This window comes from Heptranchias perlo, chromosome 5, assembly GCF_035084215.1.
Source record: "Heptranchias perlo isolate sHepPer1 chromosome 5, sHepPer1.hap1, whole genome shotgun sequence".
Classification (NCBI taxonomy): Eukaryota; Metazoa; Chordata; class Chondrichthyes; order Hexanchiformes; family Hexanchidae; genus Heptranchias; species Heptranchias perlo.
The window spans coordinates 12,757,266-12,778,069 of NC_090329.1; the positions used below are offsets into that span (position 1 = coordinate 12,757,266).

The following is a 20,804-nucleotide window of genomic DNA, read 5'->3' on the forward strand; positions in this document are numbered from 1 at the left end:
AGCACAATGTAATGAATTTTTAAAAGATTTTTTACTTTGTGTTGTTTTTGCGTGTGTTTTCAAGAGTGTCCCATAAGGATGCTCACACAAAGGGTATTGTGTTGCTACTATTGAATGTCACAGTGAAGCTGTGGAGTGCCAATACGTATGACGTACGTACTTGACCTTGTAATACAGAAGCGACATAACCTTCCAGTAATACTTCATTAACCAGTTGCAACATATAGTGGTTAGTAAGTTCTAGCAATCATCAGCTGATTATTTCTTGATAAACCTGTGGAAGTGCTGTTGTGGACATTCAGCTTGCACCTTGAGCATTCTTGATTTTTAAATGACGTGACATGCACAAATAGATCCAAAACAGAGGGAAAAAACCATCCAAACAAATTTAAATGGCTAGCAGCATTAAAAGGAACGAGAGAATAATTTCATGGCTGTTTTTCTATTATAATCTAGGAGCTCAGATAATTTTGGTGTAGATTGCAATCCTTTTTATTGCACAGTTGCTGGTATAACTTGAAATAAAGACAGAAAATGCTGGAAACACTCAGCTGGCCAGGCAGCATCTATGGTTCCCACATTTTCTGTTTTTATCTCAGATTTCTGGCATTCGTAGTATTTTGCTTTTGTTTTTTCGATATAACCTGTTCTGCTCCTCCCTTGCCCACGTTAGTAATGGCTTGGTACCTGAGCTCTTGACTGAAGGCTCTGAACTTTTCTTCCTGTAATTTAGTGCGCTTTCTGACAAACCTTATGAATTTGGCATTTTTAAGCACGATTTCCATGGGCTCAAAATTCCGACTGCACTTGTGTTTTCACAGTTCTGGTGCAAGTGTCGGAATTTCTGAGACGGTTGGGTTTGTCCTTGTTATCCTGTTGTTTACATACATAGAATTACACAGAAGTTAGAACATGGAAACAGGCCATTCAGTCCAAGCAGTAGGTGATGGTGTTTATTCTCCACATGAGCAATAATCCTAATCCTAAAGCTGCCTTGTTGCTATATCCCTTTATTCTCCCTTTCCTTCAACCACCTATGTATCCTATTCTTAAATAGGTTCTCTGCTTCAAACACTAACTTTGTTGTTGCAATCCATAGCCTTGCAACTCTGTAAAATAAAAAAAAGTTTCTTCTGCTGCTCTCTGTCCTAAATCACTTGCATTTAATCTTAAAAGAAAGAAGTTGCATTTATATAACACCTTTCACAACCTCAGAACGTCCCAAAGCGGTTACAGCCAATGAAGTACTTTTGAAGTATAGTCACTGTCGTAATGTAGGGAAAAGTGGCAGCCAATTTGTGCACAGCAAGGTCCCACAAACAGCGATATGATAATCACCAGATAATTTTTTTTAAGTGATGTTGGTTGAGGGATAAATATTAACCAGAACACCAGGGAGAACTCCACTGCCCTTCAAGTAGTCATATGGCATCTTTTATATCCACCTGAGAGGGCGATGGAGTTTAACGTCTCATCCAAAAGATGGCACCACCAACAATGCAGCAGTCCCTCAGTACTGCACTGAAGTGTCAGCAACGATTACGTGCTCAAGTCTCTGGAGTGGAACTTCTGACTCTGAGGCAAGAGTACTACCACCGAGACAAGACTGACGCCTAATATCCATCTGATAGCTATGTGTCCTTAATGTAGACCTTTCAACCAGTAGGAACAATCACTTTCTATCTACCCTGTCCAATCCTTTAATATTTTTAAGACCTCTAAAATCATCCCATAATCTCCACTGTTCTGATGAAAACAACACCACTTTTTCAAGTCTGTCTTCGTATTTGTATTTTCTCATACCAGAGGCATCCTAGTGAATCTATGCCATTTTGCCTCAACATCCTTCCTATAATGTGGAACCCTAAACTGCACACAGTACTCTTTAAGATACTACTAAGATTTTATATTGGTTCACAATCTTGACTTCTAGGTTCTCTCCCTCTTGTCATGAAACCCAGTATTCCATTAGCTCCTTTTTGATAACCAGTTGAGGTGCTGCTTTTAATATCTTGTGAACCCAAATTCCTCTGCTCTTCCCCATCCCGCAGCCTTCCCCCATTCAATGTATAATTATTACTTTTGTTTTTAGGCACTTTAGAGGTGAGTGCATCTTCTGCCAGCAACCATTTCCACCAGAATCGAATGTGTATTTTAGAACGGGTGTAACTCTGGTGTATCTGATCTACACCTCTAATTCTGATCACCTATGCCAGAACTACACCACTGTTACCTCACAAAATATCAGGATTTTGGGCCCCATTTGTTTACCAAATCCAGTGCGTTGATGAATGCTGCAAGGGTTACAGCTTTGTGCAGTACTGAGGACACAAATTTAAGGTAATTTGCAAAAAAAAAAAAGCCAGGAGGGAGATTAGGAGAATTATTTTTTACGCAGCGAGTTGTTATGATCTGGAATGCATTGCCTGAAAAGGTGGTGGAAGCAGATTTGGTAGTAACTTTCAAAAGGGAATTGGATCTCTATTTAAAAATGAAACTTTTGCAGGGCTATGGGGAAAGAGCAGGGGAGTGGGACTAATTGGTAGCTCTTTCAGGGAGCCGGCACAGACACAGTGGTCTGAATGGTCTCCTGTGCTGTATCATTCATTCTATAAATATAAAAAATTTGGTGTAATTCAGATTTTCCAATGTTTTCATTTATGTTGGGTCTGGGTTTGTTCCCTGTGGAATCTAATCAGGACTTCAAAATAAGATTTATTTGCAATCTTATTTGTGAAGTTATTTAAAGCTGCTCTGTTGTAGAAGAAAATATTTGAAGTTGGAGAAATGCTTGAATTGTGCGCTGTATATTTGTATTTAAATATATTTTGATTATAGCGCATGAACTTCCATCAACAATGAAGGGTTAAAGACAAGAGCTACCCACTAAATGACAAAATAGAGGTTGTAGGAATGAAATCTGGTTAGGCAGGGTGAAAATTTTCTCTGGTAAATGTAAGCTAAGTAGATAAATTATTCAATAGACTATAAATTAACAAAGATTTTGCATAGGGTATGTGCTTTCTGTCTACAAATCTTACTTGTCACTTTTTCTGTCAGCATTTGTACATTGCTATGTCAGCATTTCCCATTCAACTGTGTGGTCAACTGTGATGTAATTGTGGACTTTGGCCTCTAGATGGCTCTGTGGAGCAAGTTTCTGAAGTCTCTCTCCGAGCTTTGTCTCCATCTCGTACACAAAAAAACATATAATTTATCAACTTACTCTGGGCAATGCCACGGGCAGTTTATCAGCACATAAATAGAGATTTAAGTTTGCATTTCTAATAATATAACATATCTCACAGGTAATTTGGAACTCCCAACTACAATCAAGGAATTGAAGATAACTACAAGCAGTGATGTTGTTTTCTCAAAACTGGGAAGAAAAAAGAAATGTTGTAATTAGAAATGTGGCAAAAGTTTTGGCATATCCCCTTATTCATCATTCTCTAAACTCTCTTCCTCCAATGCTCTCCTTGCTGGCCTCCTGACCTGGTTAACATCAGCCTAAGTGGTTATGGTACTGGACTAGCAACCATGAGGTTAGTTCAAATCCCACCATGGTAAGTTGTAAAACTGAATTCAATAAATCTGGTAATGTCGGGGCGCCCCAAAATAAAAACACAAAAGCTGTCTGATTGTTGTAAAAATCCAACTGGTTGACTGTCACTCACATCCCAAAAAACAAATTAAAAAAAAACTCTGTCCTCAATCATCCAAAATTGAGCCCCACTTGCTCATCGCCCCCATCTTGTTGACCTACAGTGGATCCCTATCCCCCAAAGGATTGTACTTGCCCTCATCTACAAATCTCTGAATGGCCCATCCAAGCTTCCAAATGGCCTCCCATGTCACCCAGTCCTCTGATTCCAGCCTCTTCTGCTCCATCTTCAATGGCAGAGCCTTCCCAAGTCCCTCTGTCTCATTACCTCTCACCTTACATTTTAAAAGCTTTTGCAATTCCCATCTTTTTGACCAAGCTTTCGATCGCCTCCCCAGGGACCTCCCAGGTAGGCTCAGTAGCCGCTCCTTTCCTCTACTGTGAAGGGCACTGACATTTTATTGTATTAAAGTCACTAGATAAATGTACGTTGTCAGTAAGATTCATTTCTCCTTGGGCACATTATTAGGTGACATTGAGTATCATGCACCACATAGTGTCTTCTCCAAGGCACTGTTGAGGTCACCTTTTGATGTTACATCTCGAAGGTGGACCTGAAGTGTTGATCGAGGTACCATCAGAAACTACGACGGAGCCTACATCTACCTCCCCTCAAGACCTCAGAGGAGGCAAAGCAAATTCTTGTGAAGAGAAGAAATCTGACTGGTAGTTGTACCAGAGATGTCTGTGACACGGATTGGTCTGGACCACGGACAGGCAGAAAGACTTTTGAAACAAAATCAGAAAATGCTGGAAATACACAGACGATCGATTTTAGTATTTGAAAGCAAAAGATAAGTTAAAATGCCATGATTTGATCCTTTGTCGGAAAACCTTCCGATTCATCGTTTTACCAAAGAGTCAACTGATCACTCTTTGCCACTAGAAAATTGGATGTAATCATTCTGTGCAACATTTGCCCTATTGTCAAGCTAAAGAGCTTGAATATTGATCACCGCTGCACCTGTGCCACTATCAATCTGGGAGTTAGGCTTATGTTGTGCTCATTATAGTAACACTTGCATCACTGCAGTGTGCTGCGGATATAGTTAAAAGTAACTTACTGGTACAAAGTTTGTTGTGTTACTAAGGTGAGATAAACAGTTCATTAATCACTCTTATCTCTGCAATGCTACCATGTTGAGATATACTAGGTGATTTGATTTGAGGCATTTAGTTGTTTTTATGTTGGGCCAGCATAACTAAAAGAACCAGAACCTTAACACAGGTGATTTGCTTCAAGCACACTGCTTAAGCCTACAGGACACATGCACGGAACATTTACAAATGCAATTCTGCAATATTGTTGTTTTCGAATTGTAAATGGGCAAACTAGCAACTGAAAATAAGTGTCTCTTGTGTCGTGTAAAATTCATGTATTGCTATAAAGTATGCTGAAAGCAAATCCGTAATAGGACTTTTGGCAAGTAAAGTTTGTTTTATCTCTCTAGTCTTTAACATCAAGGAGAAGTCAGATGCTGTCTGTTTCTAACAGGAAGATTTTATTTATACCAGCACTGCTTGCTGTCTCTCAATGGCTGGTGGTATTTTATTTGTTTTCAGGATGTGAGCTACGGTCTCAAGGTCACATTTGTTGTCTATTCTAGTTTCCCTGAGGGGGTTGTGGTGGGGCTTCTTCTTGAATCACTGCAGTCCTTGTGTTGATGGTGGTCCAACAATGGTGTTAGGTGTGGAGTTCCAGGATATTGACCCAGCGATGATGAAGGATTGGCAATACATATCTGATGAAGGAATGGCAATACTTGCCCAAGTCATGCTGGTAAGGAATTTGAAAGTGATAGCATTCCCTCAACATTTCTGCTCTTGTTCTTTTGGGTAGTAGAAGTCTCAGGGGAGGGAGGTGCTGTTGAAGTAAGCTTGGTGAGTTGCTGCGGTGCCTCCTGTAGATAGTTCATACTGCAGCCACAGTGTGCTGGTGATGAAGAGGTAGGGGGATGTTAAGTCTAGTGCCAGGGGCACTGATCAAGCAAATGGCTCTGTCTTGGATAGTGTTATGTTTCTTGAGCATCATTGTGGCTGCACTCATTAAGGAGAGCATTGAGTATTCCATCACATTCCTGACGAGCTTGCAGACGGTGGAGAGGCTTTGAGGAGTCAGGCGGTGAACCACTCATCGCAGAGTACCCAGCCTCTGACCTGTTGTAGTTGTCTTGTTGGTATGGCTGGTCCAGTTAAGTTTCTGGCTGGTGACTCCCAAGATGTTGATGGACACTCCAATGGTCATGACATTGAAGGTCAGTGGGCATTGGTTGGGCTTTTTCTTTTGTTTGACATGGTCGTCACCTGGCAATTATATGGCATGAATATTACTTGTCAGCCTAAGCCTAGATGTTGTCCAAGTCCTGCTGTAGGCTGGCATTGTCTGCTTCATTATCAGAGATAAAGTAATTGCATTGCCTGTAAACCAGATAGTATTGTTTTAGGAATTTATATTTAAACTAGTTATTAGCTGCTTCAGAATAGCAATTCATTTTGCTGCATCTTTTATTTTTATATTAACCATTGCCCTTCAGAATGTTTTTAATACAACTGGTCATTCTCTCTCTTTCTCTTCCTTTCGGATGTTTCTCTCTCTCTCTCTCTCTCTCTCTCTCTCTCTCTCTCTCTCTCTCTCTCTCTCTCTCTCTCTCTCTCCCTCTCTGTCTTTGGTTCTGGCCGTTTGTATATTCAGTAGTCTGGTATCTAATGTTTCTCTGTCTGAACACTATTCAATTCATTTGATTGCCTTGATAACGGGCAGTTGGAAAGATTATCTGTAATCACCAGGCAACGGTCTATGACTATATATGCGGTAATTTTCAAGGAATCCGACACTTACCTGATGAAGGAGAAAGCCTCCGAAAGCTTGTGATTTTCAAATAAAACTGTTGGACTGTAACCTGGTGTTGTAAGATTCCTTACATTTGTCAACCCCAGTCCATCACCGGCATCTCCACATTCAGGAGGTCAGCATGGCTAAATAAAATCACTGAGTTTTCTTATCGCTTTTACTTCAACAAGTCAGTTTTCCAGTAATTTCAATAGCCGTCAACAGTAATCAGCCAACCATTACCATCAAACAAATTGATTCCAACTTTTGATCATGGGCAATCAGCCACTTCATTAGGTATTGAGGTCCATAGATTATCTGATCATTGCTGTTTGTGGGACCTTAATCATAAGATAGGACACTTCATCCAGGAATACAGGGCAAAATCCATTTTTGTTTGAACCACTGAATACTTTTGCTAGGCTTAAAACTGGTAATGTTTACTCAGTGAAGGGCATGGGATAGTGAATTCTCTTTAGAACTCTGTTCAACTCCCTGGGGTCTTAGCTGACTCTCATTTTCCAAGCTTAACACCAAAGCTGCATTAGGGTTAGGGTTAGGGTTAGCTAACTGAGGCAATCATCTTTAGCTTAGTAAAACTTTAAAAATCCTCCTTGAGCTGTGTTTTCTTTAATCTCGACAGTTACTTTCCCGGGAAGATAAATCATCAGTTTCACCTTGAGATCCAGATCTAGATAAAATCTTCACTTTAGCTAGCAAATTCGTGAAAGATATCTGAATACTCTGCTGCCTGTACCCTAACTCACACCAGGCCCCGTTCACCCATCACCGCTATGCTCACTGATCTACAATGGCTCCTAATCCGGCATTGCCTCGATTTTAAAATCCTCATACTTGTTTTCAAATCCCTCGATGGCCTCGCCCCTCCCTATCTCCGTAACTTCCTCCAGCCCTAAAGCCCTCCATGATCTCTGCGCTCCTCCAATTCTGGCCTCTTGCGCATTCCCGATTTTCATTGCTCCTTGCCTTCAGCTGCCTAGGCCCTAAGCTCTGGAAATCCCTCCCTAAACCTCTCCGCCTCTCCACATCTCTCACCTCCTTTTAAGGCGCTCCTTAAAACCTACCTCTTTGACCAAGCTTTTGGTGACCTTTCCTAATATCTCCTTATTTGGCTCGGTGTCAAATTTTGTTTGATAACACTCCTGTAAAGCATCTTGGGATGTTTTACAATGTTAAAGGCGCTATATAAATGCAACTTGTTGTTGTAGTTGTTACCACAAGTCCTCCCTTTGGGGGGGCGGGGTTATGTGTTTACTACTAAGTGAAGTAAAGAGAGTTGGAAACTGAGCCCTCGGGTAGTGGAATCAGAACTTAAAAAGACATTGAAATAAAGCTTAGGTGAAAAATTGAAATGCAATCTTTTAAATAGTGACTGACATCTTTGTTTCTTTGCTTGAGTCCAATTAATAACACCAGATTTGGTAAAATGAGTTTAAATCAGATTTCTGAATTGTCCAATAAAGATCCTGTTACTCAAGCAATCAATGACTGAATAAATTCACTCAAAAAAAAAATGGTTAGTGAATAAACTGATTTGATTACAGTTTTGTTGGTGGTTTTTGCACATGTCATCAAATGAAGTGTGCAAGATTTGTAGGTAACTCATGTTTTCAGATATTTGGTAAAATGGCTGAGATCCTTTGGGGGAATAGGGCCAGGAAAGGAAAATCTGGGTGAGGGAGGAGTGGCACCCGACAGGGCAATGGGGGTGAGAGAGGAACGGCATGTTACCAGGGCAGGAGGCAACGACGTGCATTTGCGAATTTGGGGTGCTAGAAGAGAGGTATCCCATCTGAGAACGAGGGTGGGAGAGGAATGACCTATCAGGATCAGAAGCTGGACAATTCCTCCAGCCCCATCCGCCTGTGCGGTGCCCCATCCGCCTGTGCTCCGGGTGCCTGTATCACAGGCGTATACTGTATAAGTCTTCTAATTATACCCACTCCAAAGCTGCAGGCATCCGGGAGTTCTTTGTTAGCTTAATATCACTTGCTGCTTTTTATTCTTTTTAATTCCACTGAACGTCTGTGTTGTTTGCTGCTTAAAACTATTTATTAAATCACTTTACTGCAGCTGAGTGACAATGGAGATCAGAATTCAATCTGCAGCACATCCTAATTTTTTTGCTTAGTAAGTTCCCAAATCCTTACAACTTTGCTCCCTACTTCACGCAGCATCTCTACCTCTGGCACCATGGTTTAACTCTCGAGCCCCTTCTATCATTATGGAACAGTCAGAAGCGGCAGTGAGAGACTTTTTGTTTACAGTATCGCTGCTTGCTGCCTCACTACTTCCAGCTCCCTCAATGAATGGTGGCATGCTTCTTGTAAACTTATTTGCACAGCCTGTCCACCAGATTGTACTGCTGGTGATTGGGCTCACTGTTGGCTGTTTCACCTTACTGCATAGTCCAGTATTAACTGAGAATCCTTACCTGAATTTTCCACAACATTCACCTGAGGAAGGAGGAAGCCTCCGAAAGCTTGTGAATTTCAAATAAAATAGTTGGACTATAACTTGGTGTTGTAAAATTGTTTACAATTGTCAACCCCAGTCCATCACCGGCATCTCCACATCATGAATAGGTGAGGCATTGGAGTTTCATTGTGCCCCAGTATTTGCGTAGTGTTGTCAATTATGCTTTAGCTGTAAACTCTAGAGACGGTATTCTGGGATAATTATCATACAGCATTGTGGAACCAGTATTAAACTTAGTTTCTCTTTCCTGTTTTATTGAAGTTTGTATTCATTATGTATAAAATAATTTTAGTTACTATGGAACCATCACAAGGCATTTACTTTCAACCCAGACTAATACTTCTTTGAAAGAGTTGGTTCAATCTTGGACTTCAATCCTATGATTAAGTTTTCGCACAATGTAAAGAAAGAACAAACTTAAATTTATAGAGGGCCTTTCACGACCTCAGGACATCCCAAAGTGCTTCACAGCCAATGAAGTACTTTTGGAAGTGTAGTCACTGTTGTAATGTAGAAAATATAACCCACATGTTCTTGCCTCCAAAACCTTTATGCACTTCAAGTGGGATTGATGTTACTGGCCTCATTCTCATGCCCCACTAGGTTCTCTTTCGTTTCATTTTAATTTAATTTACGATAAAAAGTGTGACATGGTAATTCCACAGGGGCGCTCTCCTGCATGAGACCAATGCCCCCCCAAACTCACCCTCCGTTCCCCCTCCCCCCAAACAGCCTTAAAAAAAACCCAGCCATTTCTCTGCGGTTTCTGCCAAAGTTCCGACAGGAGATCGGGAGAACCCTGTGGAAGTCCAGGGCCAATTGACAAATGGCCCTTTTCAGTTTCGAAGCTATAGTTCCTAGCTGGTTCTTGGACTTTATATAACGCCATTATTGATTTCAGCGAAAATATAAATCGGGCAGGTTCTATAACCTGCAGGCGATCTGCTTCGCCACATTATCGCCCAAGTGGTGAAGGTGAAAATTATCCCCAATGTCTAGGTTTCAGGTTACGTCACTGTTGGGTTTTGTTGAGGTCCTGACCAATTCTTGTGCAGGAGCCACTCTTGGCATTTGCTAAGTGGTGATGGGGCTAATAGTTTTATTTGAATAGGGCCCTTTTGCTTGCTGCATGGAAGCTGGGAGACTGTACATAAGCCCAGCTCAATCAACATCCCACGGAGGTGGAAGGCGTGAGTGGAGACTTGCAGTCAGATGGAGCAGTGAGTCTGCGCAGGTGGAGGGGATCTGGGCTACATTGTAAGGATCAGTAGGTTTTGTGAGCACAACAAAGTGGGCAAGTTGTATCAACATGTCTGCTTTTAATATGAAGCATACTGAATACTGGTAAAAGTTTGTGGTTTTTATGAATGGCCTGTCCAATTAAAGATGACATTTTGTGTGGGAATGTTGCATTTTACTTGAATTGGCATGAATATGTCCAAAAATAAAAGTCTATATTTGGATTATTCACGCAGCTAATTTTAGGTGTTCCATGGTGCAGGAAAATATTCCTTTTTCTGGAAGAACATGTTAGTCCTGCCACACAGCAAATGTACAAGAATTCATTGTCACTCGACACAGGCCACAGCTTTAACTGCAGGCAATGATGCGACGGGAAACAGATTCATCAAAATTTGTTCAAAACCGTTCACCTGATCTGGATGAGACTTGGTCAGATCTTGCCTCAGAATCTATTGCTTGTAGAAAGGGATTGCTCTCAACTTAAAACTCAACTGTAACATTGCACAGTCCCTTAAAATGGTATGGGAATTACCCGAAGCATCTCGCCACTCCCCCTACAATCATAGATGCTCCCAACATGGTCTCTTCCACCCTGTCACTAAAACAGATTATCTGATCATCATATTGCTCTTTGTGGGATCTTGCTGTGTGCAAATTGGCTGCTGCGTTTCCTACATTACAACAGTGACTACACTGCGAAAGTACTTCCTTTTTCTGTAAAGTGCTTTGGGATGTCCTGTGGTCATGCAAGGTGCTATATAAATGCAAGTCTTTTTTTTTTCTGCTTTGTAGCTTAGCATATTGGCACATTAAAGCATTGCACCATCTATAAAATAAAAATGGCACATTGTGAACATTATGGAGTCAGTACAGATCCAGATGGATGAGGGTGGAGAATTTGTTAGTCTTGTTCTTGAAGTAATTTTTAGCTCTCTATACTTAGTGAAACATTATATTCTTGGAATGTCAATTATAGAACACAACAAAGCACCATAAAAGTAAAACTCACCAAGATTAAAATGGTTGCAGCGGAAAGATGTGCATATATGCCTTTAGGTGGTCACTGTACTTGTTGATGGAAACAATTGATGCGTCAGATGTTAAGATGGAGTCGCCATCAGAATCCCTATTAAAAATTCAGCTACTACAAAAAGTGATGAACTTAACAACTCTGTATTTTTACTGTTTGTTTTTTTTAAACTAATCTTGCTTAAATGACTTCAATAGGATACTGGATATGGATGATTTACCATTCTGGCAGTGTAAGGGAGCTGAAATAATACCATCTTAAATGATCACAGCTGTATGAATGTTAATTGGGTTCTCTTGCATGGTTGGGCTCAGTAACTCCTCCAAGCCAAAAATAATATCATCAGCACATGCAACACAGGGATTTTTTTTAAAGTTGAGAAAAGATAATTACAGGAATGTCAAAGTTAGTCCGAATTTCTTCTCAGCGGTCGATTCAGTGAAAAGGGTACCTGGAGAGAGACTCCCTCTCTCTTTTAAGAAAGGGAATTTAGTCAATTGGACCCAAAATTAAAAATCCCAGGAATGCTTCAGGAACACATACTTTTGGGAGAAAGTACCCATATTTGGAAGATAAGGGAGGAAGTAAAACTGGAAGGGGAGGTGAAGATCATGTTGTCCATCAGTCTACAAACTATCTAGTTCCTGTTCTTGACTCATTCTTTCCAGGACTCCCTGTCTATGGAACTCTTTACTTCATGTTCCCTTCCTCCTCCCTTCTTTCTACAATCTATAGACTTTGTGTCAGCCAACCACCACAAATTATTTTATTTCACCCACGTCTCCCATTCTTTTCAACCTCCGTGGTCTCCCTCACCTTTGGTGGTCTCCATCATCTAGGTTTCCCAATTAATACAAACTAACAGCTTGGGCTGTAAGAACTGCATGAATAACACTGTTGTGAGCCAGAAATAAAGAACGGCTTAACAATTTTGAAGACGTGTTGTTGGAAATGGACTGCCGTGCGGAAGGTGTGTGGTGGCAGTACATGTCTCATCTTAGTCAGCTCTTCCATAAGTTAAGTACCGGAAAGAGATGTGAAATGGTAGAATCCCTAGCTGGTAATTTTGAATGACCTTTCTAAAAAAAACACGAATGAAGCATATAATTATGTTACCTAACTGGATGCCCTTGAACTCATTTTTTTTAGGTTGATGCCAGGTGTAACGTTAGACATTGAATAATATGATCTTGTCTTTCTGATCAGAGATGGCCTTGATTTGACTTCGTGAATGCTTGATCTATTTGATATGTTCCTCGTAATGAACTGGAGACCGAGTAAAGAAGGTAAGAAATCGTGTGACATTCCAGCTATATTTTCCTGAAGTTTAGCTTTTCAACTGGAGTCTTTTATGTCTTGTTGACCTGATAACTATTAATGAGCGGGGCATTAATTTCTAATGTTTTTCAATTGTGCTCTGTGAGCAGATATACCTTGTGGGGAGGGGGGTGGGGAGACATCACCTTGGTGAGAAATTCGTAGTTTTATTGATGTAGCTTATAAAATATATTACCCATCCCCCCCCCCCCCCCCCCCCCCACTAACCTTGGATTAACATGCCAATTGTAAAGAATTCCTGGAATGCAGGATTGCTTTGCTGCGATAAAGCTCTGCTTTGTTCTGCTACTGACTGGACCCAGTGAGAATATACGGGTTGCCAGGAAGTTTTAATAGCACAAAGTCGATGGCAGTGAAGCCGACTGCTGCAGAATTATACATCTGCTTCACCTGCTGACTAGGAAATTAGTCTTTTTACTCCCGTGCTTAAGAAATATTGGTCGAGTGGTGTGTAAGAAGGTCTTTAAAGGCTGGGAATTTGATTCTCTTCGAAATGGAGCTGTTGCTACACGTTTTTTGATCTGGCTGTCCAGAAGTTTCTAAGTCACACACTGGACAAAAGAGTTTACTTATTTTACAAAATATCAATTTCCCCCCCCCCCCCCCCCAATTAGTCCCGTGTCTCCTAATGTGAGCGGCACTACATATACATCGAGTTTTCGTCAACAAAAAAGAAAAGCTCCCAACTCAAGCCTTCCGTCAGTCTTTGAAATTAGTAAAAGGTCATTTAAAAATGGCTGAGAAAGAAATATTAAAATCTGGGCTTCAAACCAAAATATGTACAAGGCTAAAGGGTTTATTCCATAAATTTTTAAAAACATGCTTAACTACCAAAACCTTGTGAAGATATCAGTGCCCCTAAACAGCACTCCAGGCTGTCATTTGCACAGTACACTCTGTGATTTTTTTTTACTGTTGGCAACATATATATTGTGTACAAAACATGGATATGATAACAGAGCTGTCTCTAGTTAGGAGAGTAACTGGTCTGGAGTGGTGCCTAAAGAACCTTTTCCTATGGTTTGTTGGGATGTCAGTGGTCAGGTGGAACTACACAGCTACTGCTTGACAAGTTTCCTTTCACTTATTCATTGGGCAGTTTTGGGGTTTTGTGAAGTTACATTAAGTGTGCTTGGAGGGGCTCGGCAATAGACCGTAATGGTTAATTTTTAGTCGATCAGAGCTGATGTAAACATTTTTTACTGGGCGCAAACTTTCAGTTGGGTGTTTGAATGAACTTGCTAGCTTCATTCTGCATGGTGAGTGAATTGTTTTTCTATCTCTGGCATCTGATGTACCTTTAAGGTTCTGTATCCATTAGGAAAGCCATTATATATTTTTGTTTCCATCATATAATATACGTAGCGGGTGACTTGCAGCTATGGGTTACTGTCGAGACTTCCGTAGCTTTTTTGCATGATTGCTTAGGCATCTAGTAGTGGCCCTGACCATCTATATCCAGTTGACTGCTATACTTTTGTAATTGTATTTTTTTTTCTTCTGCTGTGGACAGGCCATGTTGGACTTTCATAGATCTGCCCAGTTATTCCTGCTAGCTAGTGTTAGATGGTACACCAGGACAGAGCAGCAGCTGTTCCAGTAGGTTGACAGTATGTGCTACTGTAAACATCCTCGACTGGAAGCTGTGACGCAGCAGATTGGGCTTTCAGTCGGATGTTTGCAGCTGCCAGCTGCCACACACCACAAAAGGAAAGTCAACTTTCGTCCCGTACACTAACTGCTGAGTGTCCAAAGATGACTCGTGTGGTTCAAGCATCCATTGACCTCATGAATATTTATCATGTAACAACACTTGAAGAAAGGGAACCTTGGTTGGTTTCATAGTAACAACAACATATTACATTTATATAGTGCCTTTAACATAGTAAACTGACCCAAGGCGCTTCACAGGAACATTATCAAACAAGATTTGACACCAAGCCATGTAAGGGGATATTAGGACAGGTGGTCAAAGATGTAGGTTTTAAGGAGTGTCTTAAAGGAGGAGAGAGAGGCAGAGAGGTTTAGGGAGGGAATTCCAGAGCTTAGGGCCTAGTCGGCTGAAGACACGGCCGTTAATGGGGCGAAGGAAATCGGGTATGCACAAGAGGCCAGAATTGGAGGTGCGCAGAGTTCTCGGAGGGTTGTAGGGCTGGAGGAGGTTACAGAGATAGGGAGGGGCGAGGCCATGGAGATAAAATCCAAGGTGGTTTGAATAGCTTCCTATTTACATAGTTGCATCCAGCTTTAGAAAACAAAATGAGTAGTTTTGTTGGAGCATAACAGAGGCTCATTTCATTTGGCCTGACCCCGTTACTGCATTATTTTGAGCAGTGAACGATAGATAATCCTGCTCCATATTGGATTGTCTGTATATACATAAATTTAAATAATGAACAGAAGAGCCAAGTGATTTTTCATGCATGTTATCAATATCTAACTCTCTTCTTAGCAAGTTCCTTAATCTGTTCTCTCTCCAGAAACAATTTTCACTGACCCTGAACTCATTTAAACCTTTCATTTCAGCAGCCAACCCTAGTCACAATCCACATGCCTATTACGTTGCTTGTGTTTTTTTGGATCTTCTGCTTTGACTTTAACTTGTATTTAAGCTCATTGTCATAGTAACTAATTATTCATAAGGTCACCTTCATAATCGTGAAAACTTAAATTTTGGTTATTTAACCACAATCTCCTACCCAAAGATGTGGAGCATGAACACCGGCATAGACCAGTTGGGCTGAATGGGCTGTTTCTGTGCTGTAGTTCAATGTAAAGAAAACAAGGCCAACTTTCTTAACCTATCTCAGAGCTTAAATCTGTTTTTAAATATGATTGACCATGAACATTCCTGGAGATGAGTTCTGATTTGGCCTCTTAAACTCAAACTAGAATGAGCTGAAAGGTGAATTGCATAAGTCGGTCTGAATAAATCTGGGTCTGTAGACTGTACCTTTGTTGGCGTGTATTTGTGTACAGGCTAGGTTTCAAAAGAGGTAGTTACAAAATAAAAGTTTATTCTTTTAAGGGGGTGGAATCATGAAACTAGAAGGGGTGAAAATTGTAGGGCTATTGGAAAAGAGCAGCCACGAGGGACTAATTGGATAGCTCTTTCAAAGAGCCAGCACAGGCACGATGGGCGGAATGGCCTCCTTCTGTGCTGTAAGATTCTATGATAGAAGGTAATGTTTAATCATTCTATGCACTTTAATCTACATTGCAGAAAAAACAAAGGTCCACTGTCATCCTGTCTGGGTTATTTGCGTTGCTGTCTGTTACATCTTGCAGTGTCAAGCAGCAAATGTGCGTGTGTGATCATGGTGTCAGAGATGAGCACCACAGTGATGCTGGACCTTTAGAAAACTCCTGGTTGGATGCTAGAAGACTGTATAATGGCCACGTTGGGTCATTGAGATTCTGATGCTTTCTATTGCCTGAATGTAGGTTCTGTCACTGATGGTATTTTCGCAGGTACCTAAATGCCTTTTAGTGGAGGGGGTTGTGACAAGTCCGCTTTGTTAATGATGACATAATCTGCAAATATGTACAATGAAGTTATAGGATATGTGGAAAGAGCTGCTCTGTTGCTGACTGTAAAATATCTCACTCTGCTGTGACCAGAGGAGCTGCCATTCTAGTATTCAAAACAAAAGAAGACGTCTACCCTGCCAAAAGAAATCGAGATAAGGGGAAAAGGAATGATAAGTAGATATCAAGCAGGGGCAGGAAGATCAAATTATGTTTGAACTATAGAAGTTTACAGCAGAAACGATTTCCTCTGGAGAAAAAGAGAGCATAATCTTAAAACTCGAACTAAGCCATTTAGGAGTGAGGTGGAAATCTGGAACTCGCTCCCCAAAAAGGCTGTGGCTACTGGGTCAGTTGAAGCTTTCAAGACTGTGATCAATAGATTTTTGTTAGGGAAGGGTATCGAGGGGTCAAAGGCAGGTAAATGGGGTTGAGGTACAGATCAGCCGTGATCTAATTGAATGGCAGGCTTGAGAAGGAGGCTATTTGGCTCAAAGCGTCTGTGTTGCCTTTTTGCCAGAGCAATCCAAAATTAATCCCAGTGCACCACTCTCTCCGCATAGACCTACATCTTGCTGTGCTTCAAATATTTATCAGATTTTCCCTTAAGAGATGCAGTGATCTCTACCTAAGCCATCCCTTGTAGTAAAGCATTCCATGCTCCCAGCAACCCTCTGCGTAAATAAATGTCTCCTAGCCCCTTTCTTCACACTCTCCGTAACAGTTATAAATTGATGACCCCTCATAACTGGAGGAAATAATCTTTCCGTATATACTCTATCGAAACCCCGTATCATTTTGAAAAAAACTTTAATCTTCTTTTAGCATTCTCTGTTCCAGTGGAGATAGTCCCAGTATTTCAAGTCTCTCCTTATAGTTCCCCATTCCTGGCATCATCATGCTGAATCCACACTGTGCGCTCTCACTATAGCTTTAATGTCATTTCCATAATGAGACACCCAAAACTGCACAATACTTCAACTGTGGCCCAACCAGTGGTTTGTATAAATTACCATTACTTCTTTACTCTTCTACTCTAAGCTCCTATTTTATGGCTTTATGTATCAAAGTATTTGTGTACTTGAATCTATAGGTCTCTACAAGCCCTTCAGTATCTTGAATGCGAATCCATGGGTAGAAATGTGCTTCCAAAGCGGGAGAATCTAAGAAATTTGGACAAAAATCTGACTGCAACAGCCAGATTAACTGGAAAGCTGCTATATGAGTTGGCTGTGTTTATTCAACTCCCCGAGTTCATGCTTTGGGGAGCAGTGACGAGGGTGTTTCTGGAACTTAAAACTTTGTAAGGCTGTTGGAATAGAAGAATAAGAGGAGACACAGTCCAGGTCTTGCTGATCCAGAGGTTTGTATAATGTAATGTAAGCAGGTTGCTTAATATAGGCTCCATCACTGGAGGGAACGAGTACAAAATTAATAAGCCTTAAGTAAAACAAGAGATCAGAAAAAAATACCTTCACCCCTTGCCCTTCCCATGAAGTAGTGGATCTTTCAAATAGACTTCAATTGAAAGCACTTAATGCTGCTAATTAACTGCTTTACGTTTACAAGCAGCAGGATAAATATCTAGTTAGGAATGGAATCGAAAGCACAGAAATGGATGATCAAATGTTCTCTGGCCTTTAGGGATGTGATCTGTGGAATGCATCTGTTCAGGAATGAATGAAGTAAGTTTTATTGTTAGATTAATATTTTTGAGTGTCAGCCAATAGCTTTCAGGGAGTTGAAATAAAAGCATCAGAGTTTCGTATTGAAATTTTTTCTTCTGCTTTTTTTTCCGCCCCTCTCCTGCATCTCCGTCTCAGTCTCTTGCAGGGCTACAGTTCCATGGATTCCAGCAACTCCCTGGTATTTCACCCGAGTGACCATTCTTCATATGGCACGGAGTTCAAAGTGGTATAGTAATCCAACATGTCGGGCTACTTGCAGCTACAGGTCCCTTGCTTTCCAGCTGCATTGTTCGAGGTCACTTGAGAAACTTCAGCCCAATGGCCAGGCACCTTCTCCATAAAGGACGCTGCTCTCGGAGGTTTGGGCGAGACGCTGGCCTTGCAATAATGAATAGGTGCCAAGTCTCAGTGGGTCAAGGCATCTCTGATTGGGTCAAGGCATTCAGTCACAAGAAGAATATTGCCAACTGTGCAGCCTGGGACCTGGTCTGTCAATTGCTCATAGGGTGGACTCAATGGCTGAAGTCATCAACAAACTGAAGCTAGAGCCTGCTAGCCACTTGATCACTGAACAGGTGGTTGCAGAGGGAATGAGAGTTGTTAGATGGAAACAGAGGACCTTTTAAAGTGATACTTGGTGCCTCTGGAGCAATTGAAAGCTGGTGCAAAGATCAATTATGATGCAACATGAGTGCAAATTCAGGATGGACATTAGGCAGATGAAGTGGGATCAGTGAGTTTTGATTATACAAAAGTTGCAAGAATATACAATTACACAAAAATAAACCTAAATCGTTGATAAACTTTGCCATCGGTCGTGGTTGAAAAGGTACCAATAATTGATAACTCTAACAACTGCCTGACGGTATCCTGGAGCATGGAGAAAGCATTATCCCAAATGCCAGCCCCCCTATGGCCATACTAAGGATCTATCCACAGTGAGATTGGAAAAGCCAGTGGGGATGTACTGCATGGATGGAAGGTCTTAAAAGAACTTGTATGCTGGGAGGAAGTGGACTTCACACTGTTGCTTTCTAATGGCAGGGTTCAGGCATGGACGGTACTCAGGCTGAATTGCTATAAGCTCTGGGAAAGCAACAGCAATGGTCTTGGAGATGAGTGCTAGCTATTGTCCAACTTGCCTGGGACCTGTCCTTCTAAGACTAAGGATTTCCTTTTGAGGCCTTTGGTTTTCCAAAGCACAGCTGTGGTTTCTATCCACAAGAGGGTAATCCTTTTCAGATTGAAAGCTAGAGAGACGTCTCTCAGATATTAGTGACTGTTCTAGCGGTTCCCCCTGTTATTGTAGCACGTATATTGGATGCTTTGGGGCCCATTTAGTGATAGGAAATAAACAGTCTGGATTTCCCCCTAATAAGGGGGAATTGGATATATAGTCGCAAAGGAGAAATTTGCAGGGCTACGGAGAAAGCAGGGGAGTGGGATTAATTGGATAGCGCTTTCAAAGAGCTGGCACAGACATGACCGGCTTAATGGCCTCCTCCTGAGTTATATCATTCTATGATTAGGAATGTATAGGGTAGGCTGTGGTTCATGAGGTTCCTTAAGACTGTAGAGCTTGGGAAACCCACTCCGATTGTTTTCAGTGAATTTTTTTTTGTTAGATTTTTGATGAAGTGAAGAATCTGATAGCTTTGTGATTACTTGGATTTCATCTGGTGTGTCTCTTCCCAGTTCCATGACCCATGTAAGAATAGATGGGAGACTTCTTGAACTTATCTCCCTCAAAAGAAGAATGTGAGGCAAGATTGTCCACTGTCACTAATCCTATTCAATGTCTTCTTCAGTGATGTGTTGGATGATATCATAAGGTTCAGCCTCGATGTCTGCACTGGGTATTTCTAAAACTATTGTGGTCCTGTTTTTGTAGATGATGTTGTGTTGGTGGTCTGCTCACCTAGTGATCTGGGTGCTCTATTCCCCATCTTAAACAAGGGTCTAACTGGTAGTATTCCCAAGTGCAGGCTTAAGTGGCAAAATGCAACGGGTTTCTGTCCCAATTGTTAACTCATATCATTATCTTGGGGTTCTGTTGGACACTAATTTTAGTCAGGACACAATCCCTTGGTCTTTCACTGAGAAGGCATTTTGGTCTTTCTTTCTTCAATGACACAGAAGTCCCATTGCAGATTAAGCTTGTGATGTGTATGTATCTAAAAATAGACCTCAGCCCTGAGCATGCAGCAGAAGGGCTTTATGTATGAAAGTCAGTCCCAAGCTCTGATGTGAATTGGTGGAAAAAAGGGGAAAAGGTTGTAGAGATAAGGGCTACTACATGCACTGACCTGTCACCGAAAGAGAAGACTACCTTAAACAAGACACATGTCTTTGCCAAAGCCCTACATAGAAGGACCTGGACTAAGCAGTTAGTAATGAGAAGCCTGGCATGTGGCACTGGATTTGGACTCTGGCAAGCTGCTGGCACATCACACCTTACCCTGTGTATGTCCCTCCATCGCACTAAAAGCAGATGTCTATCATGAGGAAACTCAGACACTTGAGATGGCAGCTACTGTAAGATGTTACCTGGAGGTTGGGATACAGAACACATGCTAATATATCCAGGGTTTGATATCGACCATGATTGGGTTGTAGATGGGCAATAAATGCCAGCCTTGCCAACATCCCGACAATGAATAAAAAAACAAAGATAAGCTGTCGCCGCTCTGCGCCCCCAGCTGGCGTTCGCCGCTCTGCGCCCCCAGCTGGCGTTCGCCGCTCTGCGCCCCCAGCTGGCGTTCGCCGCTCTGCGCCCCCAGCTGGCGTTCGCCGCTCTGCGCCCCCAGCTGGCGTTCGCCGCTCTGCGCCCCCAGCTGGCGTTCGCCGCTCTGCGCCCCCAGCTGGCGTTCGCCGCTCTGCGCCCCCAGCTGGCGTTCGCCGCTCTGCGCCCCCAGCTGGCGTTCGCCGCTCTGCGCCCCCAGCTGGCGTTCGCCGCTCTGCGCCCCCAGCTGGCGTTCGCCGCTC

General features: G+C 41.8%; 1 long non-coding RNA gene across 6 annotated transcripts in view; it reads left to right on the plus strand.

Moving 5' to 3' along the window:
- The window catches only part of LOC137321588 (uncharacterized), a 73,829-nt gene that overhangs the window by 8,373 nt on the left and 44,652 nt on the right, over positions 1-20,804 (plus strand). For 2 of the 6 annotated variants that reach the window (XR_010962856.1, XR_010962861.1), the window contains one exon: positions 12,472-12,551. This is a non-coding gene — a long non-coding RNA (uncharacterized lncRNA). Of the gene's footprint in view, positions 1-3,308; positions 3,546-5,271; positions 5,445-12,414; positions 12,552-20,804 lie in introns of all 6 variants that reach the window. The other 4 variants (XR_010962858.1, XR_010962859.1, XR_010962857.1 and 1 more) reach the window with 4 other exon arrangements.